An 11306-nucleotide genomic window follows, 5' to 3' on the forward strand; every position below is an offset into this window, starting at 1 on the left:
CTCTTCCAGTCCCCCTGCCCCATGGCTGTTTCCATTTCTGTATATCTATTCATATAGTTCCACATTATGTTGGGGCCAGGTCCATGAGAGAGAGAGAGAGGTCTAAAACACATACACACACACACACATACATGGAGGCACGAGTGCACACACACAACTTACATGTTCCCCTACCACAGGAATAGGGTCATAGCTCCAAACCCAATCGGTACTATGACAAGTGACTCATGTAGATTAATCAGGAATTTACCATCCTGAAGCTCATTGCAGTTCCCAGTTGTCCCCTATGTGCTCTGCTTACCAATTAATGAATTCTGTGACAACAGGAGAGGCAGACTGGGCTGCCTCATAATTGGAAGCTGTCTTCCCACAGAACTCCTGAGAGAGCAAGGTGCAGAGAAAAGCTGTTGTTGATTTATTGTAGGTTTACACCGAAGCATGCAAGATCACACACCTCCCAATATAAGATCAATTCCATGCTTCCAGAGGCTTTGGAGATTGAACTTTGGGGCCAGGTGGTAATTTTTTTTATTAGATTGTAATGATATTTTATCACCTACGGTAACTGTGTTACTGAGGGAAAAGCCATTTCTGGATTTTAATAACAGTCTGGGCCAAGGTACTTTGGATGTCTGCAGGCCATGAGGTCTCAGATATTAGGTGTTCTATTGATGTAGACAATGCCTTCATTTAATGCTGGCATACTTAGGGATTGTTATGGAGGTGATAGGATGGCCTTGAATGGTAGGATTTAGCATCCTGTTTCCCTCTCCTTTTGACAATAGGAACTTTGGGGGAGGAAGGGGATGTTGTTACAATGAAAACTTGTCAGTTTGGTAAATGGTATTTTTTTTATACTTGTGGACCTTTAAGACCAATGGCCATTAGCATATAACCTATTAAAAAGGCTTATAATGAAGACATCTTCCCTACGTAACCTGTTCTATAGAATAATTCCCCTGAAGAACAGAATCTCACACTAAAATTAGGCCTATGAATCACTAAATCAATCCCCCAGCTCCAGAAAAGAATTCAGGAGCAATGAAGGTCACCATAGAGTTCTTTATGAAACATCAGGGGATCCTGATGGCAAGAGCTGGGTCATACAATCTGAGAGTGGGATGAGCTGCTTCCTAGCAAAATGCAAACTTGGACACCATAATTTTATTCAGCAAGGACATCCATGTTCCAGTTCAACTATCACCTTTCGACTTGCCTGCCTTTATTTTTACAGATCCAGGATATCTTAGAAGCAATCTTAAGAGGGGAAATATCACCTAGTGGACTAAGCACCAAACTTAGAGTTAGGAAGCATTAGGTGCAAATCTATTTCAGACACTAGCAATATAACCCCGGGCAAGTCACTGAACTCTCTCGGGGTTAGTTTCCTCATCTGTAAAGTAGGAATAATAATAGCATCTTTCTCCTGGGGCTATTGCAAGGATCAAATGAGATACATAAGGCACTTAGCAAATCTTAAAGTGCTAGAGAAATGTTATCTATTATTAAATAGAGATGTTAGACTACTACCCAACATCTGTGAGCTAAACACTCTGCCAACTGGTGGTACTCTAAGGAAATTTCTTGGTGGAAACCTCAAACATCGAGTAGAGGTCTCCTGAAGGGAAAGGACCTGTTCAGTTCAGTGTCCTACAGATTTACAACACAGAAGGTACTTAGGATCACAGGATCGTAGACTTAGAGGTGGAGGGAAACTCAGGAATAATCTTGGCTAACCCCCCCCCCCCCATTTTACAAATAAGGAACCTGAGACCTACAGAGTTTAAGTTTCTTGTTCAAAGTCACAAATACCCTACAAGAGTTGATGATTCAATTAATTTGGCTAGATACAGAAAATAACCATAGAAACATGTACATACCTCAATGGATCCATGATTTCATTGATGGAGGTATGCCTTCCCTCTATGCAGGATGCTACGTAGTCATGCTTGTCCATCTTATGCAACCCTTGTCCATGTTCTTCTATTAATTCTTCATGGGGGCAAGGAGGGAGAATTTACTGGGGGCCTCTGTAGACATATGCATCACATCTTGACTTGTTTATGGTAGGTTTCCTATAATAATTGGAAGCACATGACTAACAATGAGAATCCATTGAGTTATCTTATCTCTGGCTCTCATTTCATCTAATATAAATTTCACATCTCTTTATAAGTGATACTTTGAACTGATTTGACTTTTGTTTTTCCCCCCACAATCAAGCCAACTGAGGAATCAGGAATAAAATTCAAAATGCTCTTGAGTATGGAATGCCCAGTAGAAACGCCACCCAGTTCCCAAGGCCTTTCCTGATTCCCCAAGTCCTCCCTGGTCTGGGGCCCTCCAGAACTTCTTCAGCTCTTATTGTCTGTGTGGTACAGTTCAATTAATCATATTTGGTTTTCTATTGTTTATTGCTGTTGTGTGTGTATGTTATTCTTGGTTCATTGACTGGAATGGGGAGGTCCTAGAGGGCAAAGAATAAAAAGAATCTGAATAGGCGGATGGTAAGATGAGCTGGAGTCCGTCAGCTGGACAATGTGGGGTGGCAGCAGAAGGGCCACTGACCATTTGCAGCTACATCATCACCAGGGAGTTTTTAATCATGAAAGGTAAAGTGCTGGACCTGCTTAGAAGGCAGCAGTTTCTTGGGCTCCAAATAGCAATGATGTAGACCCACAGGAGCCACCAGAATAGAAGGAAGTGGGCTAAGTAATGAGATCAGGTCAAGAGCTTGACAAAGACCTGGAAAAACCGTGTAAGAATAAAAATGCCCCCAGTGAGCTCAGTCTGGGGGTCTCTCTTTTGAAAAAAGCAAAGGGGCTAGGACTGCTGCTCAGGGTGGATGGGACAGTGATAATGGGCACCAGAAAGCAGGGGGAGCTGCTTGATTCATATTCTGCCAGGGAGAATGAATTCTGGACTGGAGAGAACATGCTTAAGGAGGTCTGGCCAGCATAGATAAGAAAGGAAGCAGGGAGAGAGCCTCTCCTTGTCCTTGCTCAGTGGAAGCCATTCAGCCCTGATGAACCTCAGGTTTAGGCTACGATAAGAAACAATGGATGTGAATTGTGAGCTACCATCAGACATCTTGAAAAGACAACAGAGAATAGGCAAGGTGTCCCAAGACTTCAAAGGTCGCAACTTTCAGTCAAAGGGAAGGGAGTGAAATCTGCCAGTTCTACCAGTGAGTTTGACTTCAATTCCTGGCAAAGAAATATTTCCCCCCCACGACTTGTGATTTTGTCCACGTAGGGAATGACAATGGCTCTGCAATTTCAAGTCTTAAATCGGGTGTCAACAACTGAGCTTGGCCCCAGGCAGTTCTCACCATTCACTGCTTCATGCTACCTGTTCTACAGCATCTTCTTAAAGGAGTAGTTAGTGAACATGATCTAGAAATGGAAGCAATGGAAAACAGAGCTACTATCCCTGACTTCTGCAAAAAGACATTGTGCCCTACTAAGGGAGAACAATCCAGGAGGGCAGGAAGTGCAAGGGCACTTCCAAATCAGGAAATGGAGCATCATGTGCCAGGAACAGCCAAAAGGCCAATGTCACTGGATCATAGAGTACATGAAGGGGAATCAAACATAAGAACACTAGAAACATAGGAAGGGGTCAGATCACAAAGGGCTTTTAAAGCCAAACAGAAGATAATGCTTTTTATCCTAGTGGTAACACCACCTTGTGAAAGTCAGATGTGCTTTAAGAAAATCATTTTGGCTGCACAGTGAAAGACAGACTGGAATGGAGAGAGACTTGAGTCAAGAAGACCTATCAGCAGGCTATTACAATGGACCAGACAGAAAGTGATATGAACCAAAACCAGGGGAGAGGTTGTTCTAGCAGAGAAAAGGGGACATACAGTTGAGATGTTGCAAAGGTAGAAATGGCAGGACTCTGTAGCAGATTCTGGCTACATCGGATGAGTTCAAGTAAGGAGTCAAGGATGGCAACTAGGGTGGGAGTCTGAGTGACTGTGATGATGCCTTCAACATTGATGGGGAAGGTCAGAAGAGAAGAAACTTTGAGAAAAAAAAGATAATAAATTCTATTTTGTGTATCCTTAGTTTAAGATACAGAAATACAAAATACATTCTTTTATATCCCAAAGCACAATAAAAAAGTAATTAATTTAAGGAATGTATACCAAAAGAGAGGTTTCATAATGAAATCCCAAAGAATTATTGGGTCAAAGAATAAATCAGCAACTGCATGAAAAATAATAATGATGAGACAACATACCAAAATTTCTGAGACGCTGCTAAAGCAGTTCTCAGAGGAAAAATTATATCCTCCAAAATATGCATTTATAAAATAAGAAAAAAAGAGAGGATTAAGTGAAAAGAACATGTAATTTTAAATGTTAGAAAGCCAAGCAGTAAGCAACCCAAAATAAGCACAAAAGAGGAAATTCTGAAAAAAAAAATTGGAAACCCACAAGATTATACAACTTATATACAAAACTAAATGCTGGTTCTTTGAAAAGACTAATATAACTGATAAATCTTTAACCAACCTAATTAAAAAGAAGGAAAAATAAAATTAACAAAACAAAAATGAAATTAAGAAGTACAAGGGAAAACCATAGCAAATCCAGAAGAAATAAGAAAAGAATTATCAGAACCTACTATACATTAAAATATGCAACAAAACTGAAAATTCAACAAGAATTAATTTTTAAAAAATAAAAAATATTCAGATTAACAGAGTATTTAATGTTTATCTTAAATAATCCAGTCTCAAAAAAGGAACTAGCTCTAAATGAGCTATCAAAGCAGACAGGAGTATGGGTGGTAGGGGGAAGAGGAAGAATTGCCACACTTAAAGGAGCAATTAACATATAGACTATAGAAATTATTCTCAAAAAATTCTGAATGAAAGTAATCTATCAAACTCCTTTTATGAAAGAAATACAATCCTAACTCTTAAACCAAGGAGGCTAAAGCAAAGGAAGAGAAACAAAGAACTATATCATTAATGAATACCAATCTCAAAAAATTAAATAAAAATACTAACAAAAAGACTACAATTATTTTACCAAAAAAATCATTTATTATGAGCTTGAATGTTTACTGGAGATATAAGGATGGATCAATCACTGGGAAAACAACATGATTGCTTTTTTAAAAAACATGATCACATGATCATCTCAGGGGATACAGAAAAATTCTTTGTCAAAGTCAAATAGTCATTTACGTTACTTTTTAAAAAATCTTCAAAAGAGAGGTATGGAGCAGGGAGGGTTTCTAACCTGGGGTCCATGAACTTGCTTTTTCAAGAACATCTGATAACTGTACTTCAATATAAGTGGTTTCCATGGTAATGCTATACACACATTATTTTATGCATTTAAAAGCATGATTCTGAGAAGCATCCAGGCACTTAATCAGACTTCTAAAGGGGTCTATGATATGAAAAGATAAAAACAAAAACAAAAAAACCTCATGGCACAGAGTGATATTTTTGATGTGATGAAAAAAAATCTATCTAAAACCAAAAGCTAGTACTGTATGTAACATGGAACCACTGGAAGCTTTCACCATAAAAAGAGGAATAAAGCAAAAAGATGCCCTCTTTTCTCCTTTAGTGCTAAAAATGTTAGCAATAACAAAAAGAGAAAAAAATTAAAAGCATAAATGTACTCAAAAAGAAGGCCTAACTATCCCTATTTACTCATGACATGATAGTTTAATTAGAAAATCCTGGGTTATCTGAAGAAAATAAAAATACTATTTGAGGAAATTAATAGCTTCAGCAAAGTTACAGGCTAGAAAATAACCCTACAAGAATCCACAGAACTTCTACATAACGGTAAGGCAATTCAGGAGGCAATAACAGGAAGGGAAGGCCCATTCACAGTAGCTACAAAATTCAAAAAATATGAGGGAGTCAATCCATCAAAGCACATTCAATACTTATACAGATACAATTGCAAAATGCTTCTAAAAAACTAAGTCCTTAAATAACTGAAGGATGTTTAGTGTCCATAGCTTATTAGTGCCAATATAACAAAAAATAGAAATACTATCAAGTTAATACAAAGATTTAATGATAGACCATGCCACCAAAATAATTTTTGACAGAGCTAGACAAAATAATAACAAAATTCATTTGCAGAAACAAAGTAGCAAGAATATCAAGAGAAATAACGAAAACGTCAGGATTGAAGGATGAATAACACTTCCAGACCATAAGCTCTATTACAGAATAGTAATCATCACAATTATTTGGTGCTGGTTCAAAAAAGAGAACTAGAACAATGGAAGGCACTAGAAAAACCAGAATTAGAAATAAGTGAGCTCATTAACTGAATGGTTGATAAACTCAACCATATCAATTACTTAGAAAAGAATTCCCTACTTGATGAGAATAACTGGGGAAAATTGAAAATGAGGTTATCAGAAGTAGGGTTTGAATACACACACACACACACACACATATGTATAATGAAATAAAAACAGATATATGGACTGGATGTTAAAGATCAAATCATTTTACAAATCAGAAAAGAAGTAGATGATGCCTTTTAAATCTATGGCTCGGAGATGAATTATTAACCGAACAAGGGAAAAAATACTGCAACAGATACAAAAGACAATTTTGATTTGAAAAGATCTGCATTAATTAATGCAACTAGGATAGGAAGAAAAAGTCAAATAGGAACCAAAAAATTCATCCATAAGGGTCTGATATCCAAGATATATACATGCATGCATACATACATACACACATATATAAAATCAAGTCCATTCCCCAATCAATAAGTAGTCAAAGGAGGTGAATAAGTAGTTTTCAAAAGAAATATTGCAAACTCTTAGGTATTATTCTGATATTCAAAGTATGTAATCTGTTAAGAATCTGTTAAGCTATGCTTAGTCAATAAAAACAATTCATTTGTGTGGGAAACGAAAGCAATTAAAATAAGAAAAATGAAGCAACATAAAAATCAAACGACAGGGTTAGGAGAGATGGAAAATGTTCTAAGCTCACTGATTAGAACAGGATAAGAATGCTTTTTTTAAAAAATTGCAAATAGCAGTGACCAACATAATAAACTTAATTTCCCTAATTTTAAAGAAATCTTCGAAACCAACACTTAGCATAAGAGGCCAGTGAAAGTGCTTTCCCCCTTTACACCTTCTGATTCAACAACCCTAAGTTCTATCATCTCATTCTGGAATTCTTTACACTAGACAGAAGAATCATACAGGGAGTCAGTTTGTCCTTATCATTAAGAAAAAGAGGAAACTTATGCTGAGGACACCTTAACACAATCACACTGGCAAAAATAAAAGCTAAAAGATGCACAACACCATAGCAAGTAGTTTTGTTTGTTTGTTTGTTTGTTTTGTTTTGTTTTGTTTTATCCATAGGAAATCAATCTAGCCAAGATTTAATGGGGACTCTGATCACTATAATCCAGTATTTCTAAGGACTATAGCATTTAAAACTCAAAAGAATTTTAACAAAAATCTGTTCCTTTATCATTCCACAGATGAAAAAGGTGAGACTTAAAATGGTTAAGTGACTTGTCCAAGATCACACAGCTAATATGTACTAGAAGCAGAATTCAAATTCAAATGCTGTTTCTGGGATTTAATTTGAAAAGTTATCATGTAGGAGAGGAAATTGCACTGTTTGTTCACAGTGTGAACAATTCAACAAATAGTTATATAAGCTTTTCCTATCTTCAAGGTACTATAGTAAGCATTAGGGGTACATTTTTTTAAAGGACAAAGTCCCTTCCCTGAAGGAGTCTGCATTTTAGTGTGTGTGTGTGTGTGGGTGTGTGTGTGGGTGTGTGTGTGTGGGTGTGTGTGTGGGTGTGTGTGTGGGTGTGTGTGTGGGTGGGTGTGTGTGTGGGTGTGTGTGTGGGTGTGTGTGTGGGTGTGTGTGGGTATGTGTGTGTGTGGGTATGTGTGTGTATGTGTGTATGTGTGTGTGTGTGTGTGGGTTTAGGGATGGGGAGGCACATTCAGTTGGCTAATAATTACGTATTATGCATGTACTACATGTAACAAGGGAACAACCAATGAGAGCACAATCCTCAAGAGCATGTGCAATATACTCCCCTTGGTGCAAATCTCCACGTGGCATTTGGTGATAATAATAATACAAATAACTCAACAGTATTCGCACAGTGCCTTAAGATTCTGTAAAGTCTTTACGTACAGGCATATCTCAGAGATAGTTCGGAATCAGTGGAAGGAAGAGAGAAGGGAAGAGAATAAAAAGTTATGTGATGTTTGCTATGTGTCGGGCACTGGGCCAAGTGTTTTTTACAAATATTGTCTCATTTTATCTTCACAACAACCCTGTGAGGTAAGTGCTATTATTATCCCAATTTTATAGTTGAAGAAACTGAGGCAATAGAGTTTACATGACTTGCTCAGAGTTACACAGACCTTCCTGATGTCAGGACCAGCATTCTCCACTGCATGACCAACACACACACGAGTGCACACATGCATACTACAAAGTAGATAAAATAGGGCAAAAAAGAGATTCAGTCAAATTAGAAATTTTTCAAGCTTGATGGAAGACAAGATAGATTTTAGCTCTACATAAGGAACTTTCAAAAAACTAGTTGTATAGAAATGGAATGGATCATCGCTCACTGACAAAGGTATTCAAGATCATGCTGAATGACCATTTGCTGGTGAAGTTGGATGTTATAGAAGGAACTCGCCAATCACGTTGGATTTTTTTCCTCATCTGTAAAATGAAGGACTTAGGTACTAGATAAGTCCTAAAGTTCCCTCCAATTCAAAAATTCTCTCATTCTATAACAAGGTAAGTCTCAAGATCCTTTTCATGTCTAAGATTCTGTGAAATCATCTCCCTTCAAAACCTACTCATTCCTCCATTTCATAAATTATTACTGCAAGTCTCAGGATATAATTAGCTTGTCTTCCCTGTGTCAACGGAAGTTAATTATGCTAAATAGTTACCAATGTGAGAATATATTTCCAATTTATTACAACTTGATTTCACTGAGTTCAATACTCTTGTTGCCTAGAAAAATCTTTATTTCTTTTACAATTCTTCTGCCAAAAAGAATATGAATTTTGGTGAGAGGCAGTATTAAAATGCAGAGATTATAGACATAAAATTAAATAACCACACCAACCAGTGTTTAAGATATATTTCAGAAGTCATTATTCATAGGCAAGCCTCTTCTCTCATTGAGAAAGCGGGGGGCGAGGGGAGGGGTACAACAGAGTTTGCCTGACAAGAACAAAAAAAATCCCTATGAATACAAAACTTTTCTAGCAATACCACCAAATTCTGCATGAGTTCATTTCGAAATGCAAAAAGAATTCTAATTGCTGAAGAAATTTATTTCAGCTGTAGCTCTGTATGAGCAAATATGGATCTGCCATCTGGTATACTGTGGGTGATTTTTCAAACCAAACAATAAAGATAAGTTATCAAATATGATGTGAATTAGTCATGTTGGAATATCATCAAGAAGGTCTATTTCTCTTATTCCTTAGGTCCCAGCACAGAAGCAGAGGATGTTGGACCTGGAAGGGACTTTGCGCATCTCTTCTGTCTACTCACCTCAGCATCAGCCTCAATAACCAGAGCTTCATCCAGAATTCTCTGGTCTAAATTAAAATATTCTTCCATCAAGTGCTTCTCTGGGTCTTCATGATTCCTTTCAGCTTTCAAGTTCCATTTTCAATTTATTATTGAAATTGGGACATGCCTAAAGAATTATCATAATGAATGGGTGATAGAGTCAATCTACCTCTGGGCTTTCTACCTGGGTGACAGGAGTCTGGGAGACAACTTAAAAACCAAAAAGATCTGCTCTTGTAACTATGCTTTGAGGTTATGGACAATTCAAGTTTTGATCAATTATTCAAAAGCTTTACTTACTCTGCAATCAACATTGCTTGATCAATAAATCATAATTTATAGAGTATTCACAAATTACAAGATTGTTAGATATGGGGTTGTTTTATTATTTTTAAAGAAAATCATCAGTGCTAAAATGGGGAGGGCGGAGACATCCTTTCAGTAAAATGTTTTCCTTGTTTGATATTATGCTTGTCACTGTCAACTACACATAGCTTATAATGTGATTCACTGAACAGTCTCATCCTTCAGAAGCATGTACCAAAACCCTCAATTTAATTAAAAGGGAAACAGCTTTCTGACTCACATCCTAGGCAATATTTTTCACTGTCTCGCAATCACAGTGGTTTCTGAAGTATTTCACTAGCAAAAGTAGGTTAGAAAACATTCTGCAAGAGAGACAGAAAAAAAGTTCATTCTGAATATTATTTAGTACCTTTAAAATTAAGATAGTTTCAATTTTTAATATTAAATTAGAACACTTTTAAAATTTCCCTCTATTTATGTTCAACTCGTATTGCTTGATTACTTAAACATTTAGCGTTTGGGTTCTACACATTTATTCTTCTTAAACACATTTTCACATTAGTCATGTTGCATAGAAGAATTAAAATGAATGGGAATGAGAAACCATGAGAAAAACCAAAACAAAACAAAACACAACACAAGAGAAAATATTCTGCTTTATTCTGCATTCCAATTCCACAATTCTTTCTCTGGATGTGGATGGCATTTTGCCTCAAGAATCCTTTGGGAATGTTTTAGGTCCTTGTATTGTCATGAAGGGTTAAGTCTACCAGAAAAATTCCTCACACACTGTGGTTTTAACTGTTTACAAAGTTCTCCTGGATCTTCTCCTTTCATTCAGCATCAGTTCATACAAGTCCTTCCAGGCCTCTCTGAAGTCTTCCTGTCCATCATTTCTTATAGCACAATAGTATTCCATTACATTCACATACCATAAATCGTTCAGCCATTCCCCAACTGATGGGCATCCCCTTGATTTTCAGTTCTTGCCTACCACAAAGAGAGCTGCTATAAATATTTTTGTATATGTGAGACCCTTTCCCATTTTTATGATCTCTTTGGGATACAGTCCTAGAAGCGATATTGCTGGGTCAAAATGTATGCACATTTTTGTAGCCTTTTGGACACAGTTCCAAATTGCTCTCCAGAATGGTTGGATCAGCTCACAGCTCCATCAACAGTGTGTTAGTGTTCCAACTCTCCCACCTTTTCTCCAACATTTATCATCTTCCTGTTTTGTCATGTTAGCCAATCTGATAGGTATGATGTGGTACCTCAGAGTGGTTTTCATTTGCATCTCTCTAGTCAATAGTGATTTAGAGCACTTTTTCATTTGACTATAGACAGCTTTAATTTCTTTCTCTGAAACTGCCTGTTCATATCTTTTGACCATTTATCCACTGGGGAAT

This window comes from Notamacropus eugenii, chromosome X, assembly GCF_028372415.1.
Source record: "Notamacropus eugenii isolate mMacEug1 chromosome X, mMacEug1.pri_v2, whole genome shotgun sequence".
Classification (NCBI taxonomy): Eukaryota; Metazoa; Chordata; class Mammalia; order Diprotodontia; family Macropodidae; genus Notamacropus; species Notamacropus eugenii.